The following is an 18,843-nucleotide window of genomic DNA, read 5'->3' on the forward strand; positions in this document are numbered from 1 at the left end:
TTAGTGGGTCCTGCGTCGTCAGTCGGTGAGGATGAGCTGGCAGATTGGCGGAGTAGATACTTGCTTCCTTCTTCCGTCGTTCTCCGAGTTCCCACACCAGAAGAGCGCGCTTCCAGCTACATCCCGGGGGAAATTGTCGTCTACGAAGCTTTCTTCGACTCCGTGATACCACTCAAATTACCCTAAGGAGTGAATTACTCTCTCAAATAAGAGGTTCAGTTGCAGTACTTAGGAATCAAATCCACAAAGAGCTAGGGAACCTATTAAATCTAGTCAGGTTATTAATTCTAGGTGTTTATTGTTTTATGGTTTAAAAGTAAATAGCAATCTTAATTGGGCAAGTCTATTGCTCGACTAACAAGATGATTGGGGTGTAACTTTATTGGAAGATATTAGATGTAGGGTTTCTATTCAAGTGTTAGAGATTATAATCCTATAGATGCCTAACAGTTGCATGCATGTTATATTAGAGCTCAACTCCATAATCACAGTGACAGCGATGGCAATGTTTCACTGGTTAACTAACTAGATCTTGGATCTCAACTGTCGTCTTTTGATCACAAGAAAGTGTCGATCGATGATCCTATATGGATATCGAGCAATACACTTTTCGCAATATCGATCGATTGTCAGAAGACAATATGGATCGATAGCTTCTAGCTAAGCCCTAGGCACGGGTTGATAATGCTCACTAGTCTCCTAGCATGACAAATTAGATTCAGGACAGGATGATCAAGGATGCTTGACACATGCAAATTCCTAAGTTCATGTTCTAGTTAGCAAGGCTAAAACAAGCATTAAGAACAATCAATCAATGAATATCACAACTCAGCAAATCTATAGTTGGGGCTAATCCCTCTAACCTACTCTCTCTCTCTCTCTTGCTGAAAGTAAGAATACAATGGTGGCTCCAAAAAACTATCATTTTGCCTCCTAACACTTAGGCAAGTATATAACTATTAGGTTAAAAACTCATCAGGGGTAATCTTGTAATTTGGTGAAGCCTTGGGTTTAAAGTCGGTTGGAACCAAGTCGCGCATCTCGCGTCTCGACATCGATCGATGGTACAGGATGTACATCGATCGATCATAATCTTCAATCGTCGAGGCTTCTCTTCTGTATCGATCGACGGCACTGGATGTGCATCGAACGATTGCTTCTTCTTCATATCGACCTCTAATAGTCAGCTCGGATGAAATCTCTTTTAAGCTCCTAAATGCTCCATAATCATCACTTTACTCAAAGATACTCCTGAACCTGAAAAAATACCTAATAGGATTGAATATATAATATATAGATAGTAAAACACTTATATACCATGGATGAAAATGGGTCAAATCCATGGTATATCAACTCTCCCAGACTTACCCTTTTGCTTGTCCTCAAGCAAAATAAACAGGCAGTCTCTCTGAAAGAGGTTTGAAAACAGTAGGGACTCACAGATTTAAAACATAGAAATCACCACCTCTACAATTTCGTAAACCACATCTAAAAAGTCCTAATCACAAAAGCACATTATGCAATATCCTAGGCTAGCAACCAAATTCAATTATTCTACAACTCAGCAAATCATGTCTGACATTCCCCTCTACCAACCTCATTTCTTAGCATAAATATAAAAGTGCATGCTTTACCTTGGGAGTATCGATCACAGGATGCAAGGATTTTCAGACAAGTATCTGGAACTGCAGGTAAAAATTAGTTCCTAATTTCTCTCTCTCTCTAATTTCTCTCTTGAGTCAAAGTCTGCTTCCATTGCAGGATCAGTGATCAAGATTGGACAGGCTTCCATGAATCAAGACTTAATGGTGGTTGCCACCAAGCCCTGTTCACTTCTGTTTGACCTATATCAAAGAATTCTTTGTGAAGCGAGCCTTGAAGATTGCCGCCTCCAAGTCCCATTCGAATTCTTTTATTGGAATCTTTATGAATCAAGCCTTAATGGTTTTAGCCACCAAGTCCTGTTCAGACTCCTCCTAACTAGATCCTAAGTCCTAATTAAGTAATAAATTTCGGATTTTTTTTTAGATAAAAACTAACTACTCTAGGGTCAAAAATAGAGAGAGGAAATGTGATAAATGAATCTACACAATGCTTTACCTTCCAGACTTGTCTGAAGAATCCGATCCAATGTATACCAAGCCCCAAGACAAGCGATTATGTCAGGTTTAGTGTTGGATGTCAGCTTTGGTTCCTTCAAACAATCAAGGCAAGTGTGTATAGTTGACATGTTGATCTACTTTAGCATCTTTAGTATTATCTGCAATCAGTAAATCTAGAATGGTGCTAAAGAGTGGTTAGACATTCAAGTATAAATTAATAATACGATCATAGTCCCTTTCACATAGCTAAGCATAACTTTATTAAAATCCTTTTATAAGAATCAGAATAAATAATATTAGTAAACCTCCCCCCTAGACTTAAATTACACTGTCCCAGTGTAATCACATGGCTCTTGGCCTCCTCGGAAGGGAACTCCCTGAGGTGCCCTTTCCTAAGCAGCTCATTGACCTCGATCTTTAGTGCGACGCAGTCCTCCGTTTTGTGACCGTGGTCTCGGTGGAAGTCGCACTAGAAGCCAGGATTCCGGAAAGAGTCGGGGGCTTTCATCTTCTGAGGCCACTTGACCTGCTGGCCCATCTGCCTCAGAACATTGATAAGCTCCGGCCTTGAGACGGAGAGGTGAGAGAGGTCTGGCCACGTGGTCACTACCATTCCTTCTGCCTTATTGATTGGCCGATTCTGGTACCCTCCCCGGTTTCGATTCCCGGAGTCCCTAGACGGTCTTTGAGAGGGTTTCTCGTCTCACTCGGTTCGGTCTGGTCTGATCGTCTTACGATCTTGCTTTTGTTGCGCTTTGGCGTGACTGGCAACGTTTTCCTCCCATTTGACATGTGCCCAGGCTCGAGATAGGACGTCTTCCATGGTTTTTCACTGGTATTTGGTCAGCTCTTTGTAGAGGTCTCCGTCGGGGAGCAAGCCTCTCTTGAAAGCAGAGATAGCTGTGAGGATACTGCATTCGGGGATAGCCACCTTTTCTTGATTGAAACAGGTTATGTAGCCTCTCAGGGGTTCCGCTCGATGCTGGAGGATTTCGTAGAGGCTGCCAGAGGTTTTCTCCAGGTCCCTGCTGCTGGCGAATTGTTCCACAAACTTATCGCTGAGAACTGCAAAGGAAGCTATGGACCTGGAGGGAAAGTTTATATACCATTGCAGAGCAGGTCCGGTCAGAGTGGAGCCGAAACCTTTGCACATGGTAGCTTCGCGTGACCCTTTGGGGAGTGCTACAGCGAGCATCCTTTGTCTATATTGGGCAACGTGGTCGTCCGGATCAGTGGTGCCGTTATACGCCTTGATACTGGGGAAAGAGAATTTCCTGGGCATCTCGATCAAGGTGATTTCATCCGTGAAGGGAGTGTCGGTGTAGGAATCGGGGTTGCTCTTCCGTATGGGGGGGAGCTACCCCTGGGAGTCTCTTTACCATGGATTGCATGGCGTCGAGCCTATCGGAGAACATCTGGTGAGGGTGAGCGATCATGGGAGACTCCGCTCTCGCTGCTCCGTCTGATGCTTCCTTATCAGGCTCGGGTTCCGAGTCGCTATCCTCCCCGTCATAGGTCTGAGCATTCTTAGCCTTTGCTCGCGTAGATGCTTCTCCTCCCGGCGCCGCAGTTGGGAGATTCGTGCCTGCCCCCCGGAGTTAGGTGTTTCTAGAGGTGGCATGGGGCGAACCTGAGTCCGGAATTGACGCTTCTTGTTGCCTGCTGCGTTAAGGGCTTGGTTCTCGTTTTGGAGGGTAAGATTCTCCGATTCGAGCTGGCTGAGCTTCTTGGCACTCTGATCCAGTTGCTTAGAGTGATCGTCGAGTTTTTCCTTAAGGATTTGGAACTCCGAGGACAGCTCGGGATTGGTATCTTCCCGAGCTCTATGTGACCCGGTTACTTGACCTTGCAGGTCATCGATTTGTCTTTGGAGTTCAGCATCTCTCTGAGTATCTTCGGGCAGCTCGTCATGCTCATCTCGTAGTTTAAATTACTCCCCTCCTTCTAGCACCAAAATGTTAGGGGATTTTTGTGTAGGATCTTTGTGAGTACCACAGAGCTATGGACAAGGCTAGTATTTGTATAGATTTCGTGAGTATTAGAGAGAAATAGACTTGAAAAGATGTTTTATTAGATAGAACAAGCCGGAACTACAATGATTGGTGTATAAACCCTAGTTCTAGCCGCCTAGCTATAATCTCTAAGTCTTGAAGTGTCGATCCCTTGCTTTAGGTTTTAGATTCCTTTTATATAGTCTTCCTAAGGCGGGCCTTAGTCGGTTGGAGTAGGTTAAACTCTTTCATATTCGGAAATATGGAAGGTTCTCCTTATCGGAAGTTTTCCATTTCCCGGAGGAAGGGGGGCGATCCTGAGACCGAACCCGGAAAACTCCCTAGCGGGGAACCGGGGTTCCTTCCAGCGGGGATCCTGGGAACCGGGGTTCCTTCCAACGGGGATCCTGGGAACCGGGGTTCCTTCCGGCAGGGATCCTGGGAACCGGGGTTCCTTCCAGTGGGGATCCAGAGGCCGGTGTCCTACCTGGAGTCGGGAGGAATTCAATACCTGGGTATTTTTCCCCAACACTCACACTAAAACATAATATTTAGTAGAACCTCCCCAGACTTAAACAACACTGCCCCAGTGGTATACAGTCTAAGATTGGTGGGAAAATAAACCATAAGTACTATATATAACAAGGAGAAACGTTATACCTGATCGATGATGGTGAGCGTCGATCGACATAGTTAAGTGGCGATCAATCGATACTCGTGATGCTCTGTCGTCCAAGTTTCAATGCCTTCTTTCTGAATCTTCATCATACTTTTTGTGAAAGCCTCCATAGACTCTTTTCCTTTGTCTATCATCTCTGCAATAAGGAGTGCACGAAGCTTTGCAAATGGTTGTGAGAAGCATCTGCTGCGCACTCTGTACTTCCTGACACCATCTGAGAAGTGAGAAATTAATGATAATTGAGGATCGCCCTTAATTCTTTTTCTCTTCTTAGAATTCATCATCTTCTTTCCCCCACACTTGTCTGATCTTGTGGTGGTGTCTCCTTCAAAACGATTGCTACACACATCGAATTCTTTCTGCTCTGAAACACATCCAGTATCGATCGACGAAGAAGTGGTAGTGTTGATCGATGGTATCTGGTTGGTGTTTTTCAACACTGCTACTGATGGGCAGTGGTCGATGTCGCCTCTATATCTCAACCCTCTTTGAGAAGCTTCTCTGCATGTAGAGGATCATTAATTACCCCAATGTAAGAACCCAAATACATACTTCAATCTGGTGGGATAGGAAATTCAACTTCAAATACAGCGCATGGGACCACAATCTTCACCGTCGATCGACACCAAGGATGCACCGTCGATCAACGTTTCTTCATCTCCTTGACAACTTTCTCTCTCTCGCGAGACAGACTCACCACTCTTCACTAAAACATGCATAACTTCTGCTACAGGATGCTGATTGACCTCAAACCATTGGCATTGGAAAGCTAACTCAAAGCTCTATCGTGTGTCAGAATATCAGCTCAATCTCACGATAGGAAGCTCTCCAGACATAGCTAGACATCTGACACGTCTGTGTTGTTCTGCACTCAAAAGGCTCCAAAAGACCTCAAAATCACCACTTTCCTCAAAAACGTACCTAAACCTGAAAACATACTAAAAAGATTCCAAAACAGCGACAATGTATTTAAAAACACCTATATACCATGTCTAAAAGGAGATAAAATCCATGGTATATCATGTATCAACATTAAACTTAGGTGGTTAATATAGTGAACTTAGATAGATCTCGGTACCTTTTCTTATTCATTTCCGTCTTAGTCTCACTTCTAGACGAGCCTCATATACGGTCTTGTCTCTAGAATGCTCTTGCAAATAATTTGGACTAAAGTCTATTCGTTTTTACATTCACTTTTTATTAACATATTTTAGTTGTCGTTGGCTATCGCATAAAATCCAGCTTAAAAAATTACATTTTTTCATTACGAATTTTGGTTATGCAAGTTTCTCGGTTCTCACAATGAACGAGATCATTTGAGTTTAATCAAATTATATAATAACTATGCACATATATGGTTTATCATCGGACTTTTGATGATATACATAAATTTATTATAAATTTAACTGAGCACAAATAATGGTTCCTCCCTTTAGACAGGAAAACGGCTTATTCATGCCCACACTACAAAAACGGAGAAGATACATACGCAAACAATATTAACGTGGCAAAACATTCGTAAACTAAACAAGAATTTGAATTGCATACTTAAACTAATCATAAATAGCCATAACATGCATATAACTAGTTACATGCTGAATTATACTACTTTTTAATTTAAAATTATTGTAGTACAGTCCTTATAATTCTATTTTTTTGTTAATATGCCTTAAATAATTTAAATAATCAAATTTATTCTATTTATATTTTTAAATTAGAAAAGTAAATTTTTTTTGTCCAGATTTTAAATAAGTTTAAATATTATAATAACTAATTAAAAAGATTATTGATTACTTTAACTATTTAGCAGAAATTTAGTTAGTTATCAAATACAATAATATTAACTAATTTAGTTATTAAAATATGTAATCTTACAATACTAAAAGGGCTTAATACTCAATGGAGAGGCATACCACATCAGATTTAAAAATCTACCAATTAGGAAGACTTAATTGGCCATGTCACGAGAGCTTTCTCATTTGGTCCGTTGTTTGGGCTGATTCATCTTCTCCGACTCTTCCACTTTGTTGTCACCGATCAAAATATCTGCACTTTGCCGTTATTCCGTTATGTAACCCACTCTCTATGATCTTAAATCCATTTTTAATGGTTTCATTCCACACCAATTTGTTATGATCTTAATTCCTTTTTAATGGGTTCGTTCCACCTCCCCCTCTTCTCCTTCTATATAAAGCGCTTCATCTGATCTTAACTCTAATCGAAAAACCTCCACTGAAGAAACCTACAGCTACAGCCATGAAATCCACCGGAAGACTTTCCGTATCCGCCTACAAGTCTCCTTTCGCTGTGTATATCAACGACGTCTCACCCGGACCAGCCGATTGCAAAAGGTTGGACCTTTATTGGGTCAGAAAACAGGTATGAGTGCTAATCCCCAAATTTTCTTACATCATAGTCTATACCAGTGTCCTTAACTGCTGATTGGATATTTCCGTTTCAACATGCTGTTTTTTTTTTGTTGAAGAACGGAAGCTCAAACTCCAAAAAACTATGAGCGTCCATCATGGAAATCCATTGCTACAAAGCCTTGCATCCATATTCTTTTGGAACATGATGACATCTGTTCATGCATGCTCCATCGCGGATTTACTATTGCGGTAAGTCATGAGTTTGAGATTACCATTCTCTTCCACATATTGTACAATCTGACGTCCTTAATTTACCTGAAGATAATTTTGTTTTCAGGGGACACAGACTAGGTCTTTCAGAAGCTCTGGCTTATCAGTCACATATGTTTCGCAATAACACAGATTTAAGCTTTCACAGCATCGCCAATTGGTCTTGGTAAGAATATGTTTAACACCTTCGAATACATTTTGTATCAGTTATCTTTTTCCATAGTTTGTGTTGATCTTCTGTCTACAGAGAAACACTGACGGAATGCTTTTTATCACATCTCGAAACATTTGGATGAATCCTAATATATTTTTTATTTTCTCTTTTACTGATTACTCTAGGATCTGGTTTATATACGTTTGTTCGTTATTTGGGTCCTGATGTTGCTTGATTTACCATAAAACCAAATGGCTTGAATGCGGGTTGATTTACAAAGTTTTATATATGACAAAATTCATTTGCAGAGAATTCCTTCGTGGCTTAATAAACCTAGCATATTGCCATAGGTTCAGACAGAAACCATCCTTTGGGGTTTAGAAACACCGCAAGGAAAACTCCATCTTTACTGTATCTCAAGGGCAGGTGAAAATTCCATTTGCCCAACGTTTTACTGATAATTCAAACTTATTTGATGTTTGCTAACAAAGCTTCTTACTGTTTATGATTTATTTAGGTGGGAGTTAATTAGCGGAGTGTAGATTTGGGAATAACTCTGACACATGAACAAATAAAAACAGTTTAGCAGCAAGAGATTGCTAATTGCTGCCTCTATGCAGCCGACCCGAATGGAAGAACTAGAGACATGTTTTGGTGACGATAATAGATTCATTGCTAAACATGCAAATCAGATCAAATGCTGTTTATTATCACACCTATTCACTCACAGTACCTGAATTTCTTCACAATTCTGATTCTTGCTTCGGTACGTTTTATATGTGTCTTATGAATAATTCAATGCTTTTTCCAGACTTATAGTTGTCTCTTTTTGGAATATGAATAGTTAATATCATAATACATAAATGTGACCCAATTAGGATCAACTAATTTGTTGTCTTTCTCTAAGATGGAGGAATATTACATGGTTTTGGGTCTTGGTAATCATATGTCGATATAGTAAATGTGAAATCCAAGTCTGCTATTTTTATGGTTTCATTCCGTTTCTTCTTCCTCTGCACTTTTAAGCCACTGTTTAGTTACGAACACTACAAGAAAACACACCGAATTCCGACGGAGGTTCCGACGGACACCAAGGTCGTCGGACATTTGTGACGGAATACTGACAAATTTCTGACCAAATCCAAAAAATTAAGTCGTCGGAATTCCGTCGGCCATTTCCGACGGAATTCCGACGAAATATGGTTCGTCGGAACTTTCCGACGACTTTTCGACGACATTCCGATAAAAAATGTAACCGTTGTAGTCGTCGGAAGTTCGTCGGTATATTCCGACGAATTTCCGACGACATTCCGATTAACAGCAAAGTCGTCGGAATTCGTCGGAATTTACCGACGGAATTCCGACGAACCATGTGACCGTTGCCGACAAATATATATGACCGTTGTATAGCCGTTTGAGATTGGACAATACCAACGGAATTCCGACGGACTGCTTTACATCCGTCGGAATTCCGTCGGAAAGTCGTCGGAGGTCCGTAAGCAATTTCCTATAAATACAACCCCTCCTCATTCAACTCATTCACACTTCATTCTCTCTTCATTCTCTTTAGTCATAACAATTCCGTGAAAATCATGTCTTCAGAAGTTTATTATCGTTCGTGGATGGATAAACCTCATTTGGATCCGAACACCAATTTGCTTACGGAAGAATACGTTCAAGGGATTGGAGAATTCATGAGGCTTGTTCAACAGCAACCGGATGCAAAAAGTGGTATGTTAAGATGTCCCTGCTCTTCTTGCAATAATAATAAGGTTATAAAAGAATTTGATGTTTGGACTCATTTGTATATGAAAGGGTTTTCACGTAATTATAAAGTTTGGTACCTTCATGGGGAAACTGGTTATGAATATGGTAGTACTAGCGAACCTCAGCCTGTTAGTGAACCTCAGCCTGATATTAGGTTAGAAGAATCTAGAACGGATATAGATTATGGTGTAGGTACTGAGCAGATGGTACATGATCATTATAGAGGGGAAGAACCAAACCCCGAATCTAGGAGATTTTTTGACATGTTGGATGCAGGAAAACAACCTTTGTATCAAAATTGTAGAGATGGTCATTCAGTCTTATCATCTGCAACTAGATTAATGGGTATTAAGACAGACTATAATTTGGCTGAAGAATGTATGGATGCGATTACTGATTTTGTCAAAGGTATTCTACCTGAGGATAACCTTGCACCGGGTTCATACTACGAGGTTCAGAAACTTGTTGCAGGTCTTCAACTACCGTATGAAGTGATAGATGTATGTATTGACAACTGCATGATCTACTGGAGAGCGGATGAGACACGGAATGTATGCAAATTTTGTGGGAAACCTCGTTATCAGGAGACGAGGGGAAGAGTTCCGATCCCATTCAAAAGAATGTGGTATTTGCCTTTGACGGAAAGATTGAAGAGGTTGTATCAGTGTGAGCGCACAGCAAAAGCAATGAGATGGCATGCAGAGCATTCCACAAATGGTGAGATTAGACATCCTTCAGATGCAAAGGCTTGGAAACATTTCCAGTCAACATATCCAGAATTTGCGGAAGAGAGAAGAAATGTTTATCTTGGATTATCTACTGATGGTTTCAGCCCATTTGGAAAGCATGGAAGGCAGTATTCTCTATGGCCAGTTATTGTGACACCGTACAACTTACGGCCGAGCTTGTGCATGCGACGAGAGTTTTTGTTTCTCTCAATTCTCGTCCCCGGGCCAGATCATCCTAAAAGATCACTAGATGTGTTTCTTCAACCACTAATATATGAGTTGCAACAACTATGGGCGCATGGTTTTGAGACATACGATGTTTCGCGCAAAGAAAACTTTCAGATGCGGGCAGTACTTATGTGGACAATAAGTGACTTTCCAGCATATGGTATGTTATCTGGATGGACAACACATGGGAAGCTATCATGTCCATATTGTCAAGATGACACAGATGCTTTCCAACTAAAGAACGGAAGGAAAACGTGTTGGTTTGACTGTCACAGACGATTTCTACCACCTGATCATCCATACCGCAGGAGTAAGACTTCGTTTACGAAGAACAAGCAGGTGTTTGATGGTCCACCTGAGGAAGTTAGTGGGAAAGATTTGTTGAAGCAGTTTAGGTATTTTGATGCAGAAAGGACGCCAGATGTAGGTGGACATGAAAACATTCGAGTCAATGCGGTTGGAGAGCTACATAACTGGCACAAAAAGAGTATTTTCTGGGATCTGCCATATTGGGAGAGTCATCTATTGCGGCATAATTTAGATGTCATGCATATTGAGAAGAACTTCTTCGATAATCTGATGAACACAGTCCTTAACATCCAAGGTAAAACGAAGGATAATTTGAAGTCAAGGTTGGATTTAGTCGATATTTGTGATCGTTCTGAACTTCACGTTGATGAGAACGGTACGGCCCCTTTTCCCATTTATCGGCTGGATGGTGCTAGAAAAGAAGAGTTCTTTGATTGGATTACAGATAAAGTGAAATTTCCTGACGGATATGCATCAAATTTGGGGAACTGCGTTGATAGAAGCGAAGGAAAGTTTACTGGCTTGAAGAGTCATGATTGTCATGTAATTATGCAGCGCCTCCTTCCGTTTGCTTTTTCAGCATTATTGCCACGTAATGTTCATGAAGCAATTGCAGGTATATTATATTTTTAAAATTTAATTTATTTTTATATTTAACAATTATGCTTATAAAAACTTAATACTTACGAAAATTATGTCTTTTATCTATGTAGGGATTAGTGTTTTCTTCCGCGACTTATGCAGCAGAGTAGTGACTGAAGAGGGTATTAATAATTTGAAGACAAACGCACCAGTCAGCATGTGCAACCTTGAGAAGATATTTCCTCCATCATTCTTTGATGTAATGGAACATCTTGCTATTCATCTCGCAAGAGAATTGGAACTTGGTGGTCCTGTGCAGTACAGATGGATGTATATTTTTGAGCGTTATATGCATCATCTGAAGAAGATGGTCAAAAATCAAAGCAGGGTGGAAGGATCTATAGTGGCACAGGTGATCAATGAAGAAACTGCAATCTTTGCTGAAAATTATTTTCCACCAGAAGTGCATACAAAACACCGAAGACCTGCTCGGCATGATGATAGAGGGGAGAGAGCAACATATCATGTTACTGTCCCAAGCATGTTCAAGGAAATAGGACGACTTAGTGGAAAATTCACGAAGCGGAGACTTACGGACACTGAGCACGCTCATTTGCAAACATATTTGCTCACCAACTGTGAAGATGTTCTACAATATGAGAGGTAAAAATATTTATTCATTTATTGTTAGATTAATATTCAATAAATTTATTTCATATTGATAATATTTTTGTATATAGTGTATATATGGCGGAGTTGCGTATGACTCACAGGCATGCAACAGAAGATGAGCTTCGACAACTTAGAGATAACGGATTTGCTGCGTGGCTTCGTAGTTATGTGAGTCATATATCATATTACCCTATGCAAATGATTAGTTTAAATTTAATATATATAAACTAATTAACTTTTCAATCATATATGTTTTTAATTTATAGGTGAATGATGGTTTGGCCAGAGGTCTTGTGTTCGATGATTGGATACGCGAATTTGTGCAGGGACCAAACTATGTGGTCAAATCATATCCTAAATTTTGTACGCGAGGATATGCATTCACAAGGAAAGGTCATTCTAAGACAACATATGATGCTGGTGTTTCATCTTCTTCTGGTGACGATGTCTACTACGGCAACATAAAAGAAATATTGGAAATCCAATTTCCTGGAATGGTTGGATTGCGTTGTGTAGTATTCTATTGTGATTGGTATGACACCACCCCAGATAGAGGAGTGAAGATTGATGCGTTTGGTGTTACATCAGTTCATTCGCGGCGGAAACTTCAATATTATGATCCCTTCATTCTTGGTTCGCAAGCTGATCAGGTATGTCAATCTATTCATAATTTTTTACCAATATAATTAATTAATGTTATATATTTTACTAATACTTGTATAATTGATATGTATAGGTGTGCTACATCAGTTACCCTCGGGTGACGTACAGAGACGATCCATGGGTTACTGTAACGCAAATCAACCCAAGAGGACGAGTGGATGGAACTTCTGATGATGATGAACCATTGCAACCAGAGTCTACCAGCAACGCCCAGGCAGTTGAAGATTTGGAAAATGTTCAACTCGTTGAGAATTTGACTGTGTTTGGACATGATGCTGTCGTACATTCAGAGCCGGAAGCCGAGGTTGGGGAGTTTGATGAAGATTCAGAAGATTCTGATTAGTTTTTTTTTTTTTTTTTTTTAATGGTCCGTCGGAAATCCCTCGCAATATACCGACGACATAGCGACGACAATGGGTTTCATTGAAAATTGGAAAGGTCGTCGGTATTTCGTCGGAAAATACCGACGACATATGTTTCTATAAAGTTTCAATCATAAAAATCTATAAATTTAGATGCCAAAACTATGAAAATAACACATAATAAGTGTTTAGTATAGTATTAGATCGCAACCGTTCAAATATAACAACTCATTAAAATATTTATGTATGCATATCATTGTTTTCATAACATCTCATCTTAACATTATATACTTATACAATCATATTTATATAAGCTTACACTACAAAAAATGTTATTGTGTAAAATCGTGTTATAAAACATTTTTATTGTTAAATCTTTATGCAAATACTATATATATTATCAAAGATTTGGATTTTGCATTTAGAAACTTGAAATCAACACCCTAAACACTAAGTCGTCGGAATTCCGTCGGAATATACCGACGGAATGTGTCCGTCGGAATATACTGACGGACACATTCCGTCGGAATTTAAATTTGCCCGGGAGAACCAAACCGCTTGAAAATTTTCGCGAATTGGCATTTGGTATATTTTAATTATACCGACGGAATACCGACGAACCCGTGTCCGTCGGAATCGTCTGATATAATAACCCTCCTCCTTCTTTCTTCGTTATCTCCGCATCTCTCTCTCTAAATTCCTCTCTCCACCGGCGATTCACCGGCGATTCCTCCCCCAAAACCGGCGATTCATCCCTCTACACCGGCGATTCCTCCCCCAAACCCTAAATCATGTAAGAATCATCCCAAACCTTCTTTAATCTCAATTGTTTAGGGTTTTGGATGTTAGATCTCGGATTTTAGGTTGTTTGATTGATAGTTTAGGATATATAAGTTAGGATTGTTGTTTGGATTGTTGTTTTATTTTTTTTTGGAACATTTTTTTATTTTTAAAAACGTTTTTTGATTTTTAAAAACGTTTTTTGATTTTTTAAAACGTTTTTTTTTATTTTTAAAAACGTTTTTCAAGTTTCCAGTAATGAAATATATATAATAAAACGTTTTTAAATTTTTTAAAAATATTTAACAACATTTTTCTATATTTATAAATTTTTTATAATTTTGTATACATATATATATATGTAAATCATGTATAATAAAAAATTTAAAATTTTTTATAATTTTTGATAAGTTTCCACTAATAAACTATGTATAATAAAACGTTTTTTTTAAAAAAATATATAAATATTTAACAACATTTTTCTTCATTTATAAATTTTTAACAACATTTTTCTATATTTATAAATTTTTTATAATTTTGTATACATATATATATATATGTAAATCATGTATAATAAAAATTTTAAAATTTTAAAATTTTTTATAATTTTTTATAAGTTTTCACTAATAAAGTATGTATAATAAAACGTTTTTTTAAAAAAAATATAAATATTTAACAACATTTTTCTTCATTTATAAATTTTTAACAACATTTTTTTTATATTTATAAATTTTTAATAATTTTGTATACATATATATATATATATATATAAAAGGTTTAATAGTTTTTTTTAAAACGTTTATAAAACCTTTTGTAAATATATAAATGAAAACATTAAAAATAGAAATGATTTGAGAATATGTTTGATGTATTAATTTTTTTTTTAGGGCCGAGGATGAAGCCCGCCCCGCAGCCCGTCTTCGACGTAGTTCGGTGAGCAGTTCCCGTGCATCGGGATCGTCTCATGACTCGGTTCCCGCATATATTCCTGCTCCAGCTCCCTCTGCCCCTCACGCTGCCCCTCACGCTGCTGCTCAACAGGATCCGGGGGTCATGCCGGTTCATCTATTGGTTCAACAACCAGGTCGAGAGCATCTCCCGTTTCTCCAACCCAACCCACGACGAGGCCATAGCACTTGGTTAGTATTTTTTTTATTTGTACCGTTATATTTTTTCCTTTAATTAACTTGCTAACTTGTATTTTTTTTAACAGGTTCACCAAGTCGAAAAATGGCATTAGCCGGAGCATCAACCAGATGATGTACTCCATGCTCCGTTTTGGATATCCAAAGTGGAGTGTGATCCCTAACGACGAACGAGAGTTGTGGTTTCGTCAGTTTGCGGTATAGTAACTCTTCATTTTTTTAAGTTTTTACATTTTTTTAAATATATTTACTTATTAAATTGTGTTTGTTTTGTAGCAAGAGTTCAACTGGCACTCCGATCTTACGGAAACAGTCCGTAAGAAATTCAACGAAAAGGCCATGGACTCTTACACAAAGCAGATAAACGCGTGGAAGACAGTTTGGCAGAAGAACAAGAAGCCACGGTTCATCAACGGGACGGTGTGGGAGCAGTTGATAGCTCATTGGGAGAAGGAAGAAACTGCAGAGACGTCTTCTAGGAACTCCAGGAACCGGAAGAGCGATCGTGGCGGGAAAGGTATGTATGTGCACAACCTCGGCGCTTGCTCTATGTCTACTAAGGAGGATGAACTTGTAAGTTTTTTTATTATTATTTATCTTTATATTTTTTAAATAAATATTTTATATATTTTTTGGCTAATAATGGCGGTTTTTTTAGATCGAAGCAAATGACGGTAATCCCGTTGATCGTCTCCAACTCAATAAGGTGGCTCACACTAACAAGACGACGGGCCAAATTCAGGACCCCGTGATCAAAGGTGTAGTTGATTTGGTGGAAGCTGAAATAATTGCCCAATCTCAGCCTCTCTCTGATGACGGCGAATCCACGGGAGCTTCAACCAACCTGTCTCTATTGCAAATAAATGAGATGGTTGAAAAGGTAATTTTTTTTATTAATATATTTTTTTTATAATATCGATTACTTACTTGTCCCTATTTACTTACTTTAAATATTTTTGTAGGCGGTTCCTAAAAGGAAAGGAGGCCGTTTAGTTGGGTTGGCCCGTCGTGCTTCTTCGTATCCGGCATCTTCTTCGCAAGCTCCGTATGCCGATCCCATGATTCTCGAGGAGCTACATGACAAAGATGAACGGATTGGGGCATTGGAGGAGCAGAACACCACTATCCTTTCGGAGAATGCCACTATCCGTTCGGAGAATGCCACTATCCTTGCTGAGTTGGCATCCCAGAAGAAGTTCAACACCGAGATTATGCAGAAGCTAGATCGTTTGATGTCTTCGAGTTCATCTTAGTTTATTTCGGCTTTTTAAAACTTTCGGAATGTTTTTTTTTTCTATTTCGGTTTGTATGAATTTTAAACTTTATGAATGTTTTTTTCCTATTTCGATTTTTATGAATTTAAATTTTATAATATTATTAGTTTTAAATTTCTGATTTTTTAAATTTATTAATATCGAAAAATATATAAAAATGCAAAATTAATTTTTTTTAAAAAATGGGTATATACCGACGGACAGTGGTCGTCGGAATATACCGACGGACATATATCCGTCGGAATTTACCGACGAACGCCATTTCCGTCGGAATATACCGACGAACGAGGTTCGTCGGTATATTCCGACGACCGTTGTCCGTCGGTAAATTCCGACGCCTAAAGTTCGTCGGAATACACCGAGGAACACTCTACGTCGGAATTGTCCGAGAAACGTTTTCCGTCGGTACGTAGTTTTTCCGATGAACTCTGGTCTCGTGTATCCGCATCGTAATATCGTCGGAAGTTCGTCAGAATGACGTTTCTCGGTATTCGTCAGAAAGTCGTCGGAAGTTCTGACGAAATTCCGACGAATTTTTTTTTTCCGACGAAACGATACCGACGAACGGGTTCGTCGGAAATTCGTCGGAATCGGTCTATTCCGACGAATTTCCGACGATTTCCGCCATCAGAATCCCCCTGTTTTCTTGTAGTGGAATGTTGAGCTGGGATTTAGTGTAAGACATCCGGGTCAATGGTTCCAAGTGCAGATCGAGGCTCTAAGGTACGCTGTTATAAATCATTCGACTTTTCTTAATGTTCTGTAGATAATCCTTAGTGTTTTGCAATTTGTTTAGTCCTTTATAGTATAAAGTGTCTCTTTGATATGTTCTAATACGATGTTGCATAACGGTATTTAAGCAGGAGGTGTTGCATAAAGTTGTTTCTTATTTAAGTAGAAGTTTTGTTCGATTATTGTGGATTTGTAATGATATTTACTGATTATTTTTTCTTATCATGTGCTTTACAGGAAGTATGGACGGTGGGCGTTTAATGCAGACGATGTGGTTCTACCGTCACCGTCCACCTCAGTAGAGGAGTCACTGGCATATTTCATTTCCAATGGTTTTGACGTTTGGTACATGACTACTTTTCTAGGTAACTTATCATTTTCCCCTTTGGATCTTTCTCTAGCTTCTTTTACAAGTCTAGGCTCTCTATTCATTTAGTTCAATAAAAGTTGTTCTGTCTTTGATCTTCTCAGATTCTCAGGTTCGAGCTAGATTCTTAAACTTGCTATTGGCTACAGGAAGTATGTCAAGTCATCATATTTGAAAAGGTGATCCTCTCTTTGGAAGCGCTGGAATTAGTATGTTTACAAGTAAATAATTTTTCAGCGAATTGTCCAAATCATAAATTAAAATTAAGCGTCTTTGGTTGATAAAAGGCATTTTATTTCTGTTTTTTGTTTTTACAACTACTTCTTTAACTCCGGACTGATGATAAAGATTCTTGGCCTGGAAAGACATCTCAAGTGCTGGTCATATATTAGTTGATGATCCGCCGCTTATATAGACCCAGTAAGTAATTCTGGTGTTGTATTCCCTTTAATTTTTATATCCTTTTATGGAAGCTACTATCCACTTTTAATGTAGGCGAGAGCTGGAGATAGAGATAGGCATAAAAATCTTATGGTTGTTGCATCTTGAAGCTAACTTGGTTTCTCTAGTCTAGAAAACCACACTACTCATTTGACATAATCAGGCAAAGGTACAATATATTTTATTGGTTTTTTTGTCAGTTATTTCTTTTTAGTTTCGGGTCTTCTCTTATATATTCCATGATACTGTATATAAATTAACAACGAAAATGAGAAATTTGTGACATGTCCATTGCTAAGCTAAGGTTTTATATATAAACTTCTTAGCTTACAAAAGAGTGTGTATTTTTTGTTGAAGATGTAAAGTAAACACCATAGTTAATGTATACAGGAGCAACTCCAAATATACTCTCCACTCACCCTCGAAGCAAAGATTATAATTTGTCACATTACTTTGACTTTTTTTGTTTTAAAATGTACCAAAAACTCAAGTATTACATTTCATATTTGCATTTTGAGATACTTGACTATGCAGTTGACAGAACTTTATGAGGCAGATAAGAAAGCGTTGGTTCTAATCATGAAGTCTGCACAAATTCTTGACAAAATTTACTGTCACAGCAGTTTGTCACAGCAGTTTGTCACAGCAATACGGATTCAAAAGATTGGCCGAAGGAGGATGCTGATGCATCAAAACTGGACAGAATAAAATGGGAATGCCGCCTGATCGACAAAAGTCCATGGTGAGTATCATTTTCAAACTGTTTCGTCTAGCAAAGTCCGAATGGTCGTTTATCATCCACCTATCTATATCTAAACTTACACTTAACTATTTAGTTTTCTTAGCTACAACAAAAGCTTAAGCTGATCGACCTATTTTGCTTTTTATATGCTGTTATTTTGTTTCATAGTTTTCTTTTTTGAACGTGCCTTCAAAACATATTGACTTATATGCTATGTGACAATATGTGTCTGCATTGTATATGCTGTGTAAACAAATGAAAGTTGACCAAAAAATTAAAAGTAACTTTTAATGCCAATAAACGGTTATTACATATTTGAGCTAGGGGTCGAAACGGTGGCTATTGATGCAGCAAAAGACATGGTACTGCCAAAGGAACGATGGATGTTAAAGAACGTGTACTCGCCAAAAAGTCAAACGAACCATCAACCTCTTCTTCCGGTCAAAGACTGTGCCACTCTCCCGCTGTAAGACCATCTCCAACCCA

The sequence above is a fragment of the Brassica napus genome, chromosome C5 (genome assembly GCF_020379485.1).
Source record: "Brassica napus cultivar Da-Ae chromosome C5, Da-Ae, whole genome shotgun sequence".
Classification (NCBI taxonomy): Eukaryota; Viridiplantae; Streptophyta; class Magnoliopsida; order Brassicales; family Brassicaceae; genus Brassica; species Brassica napus.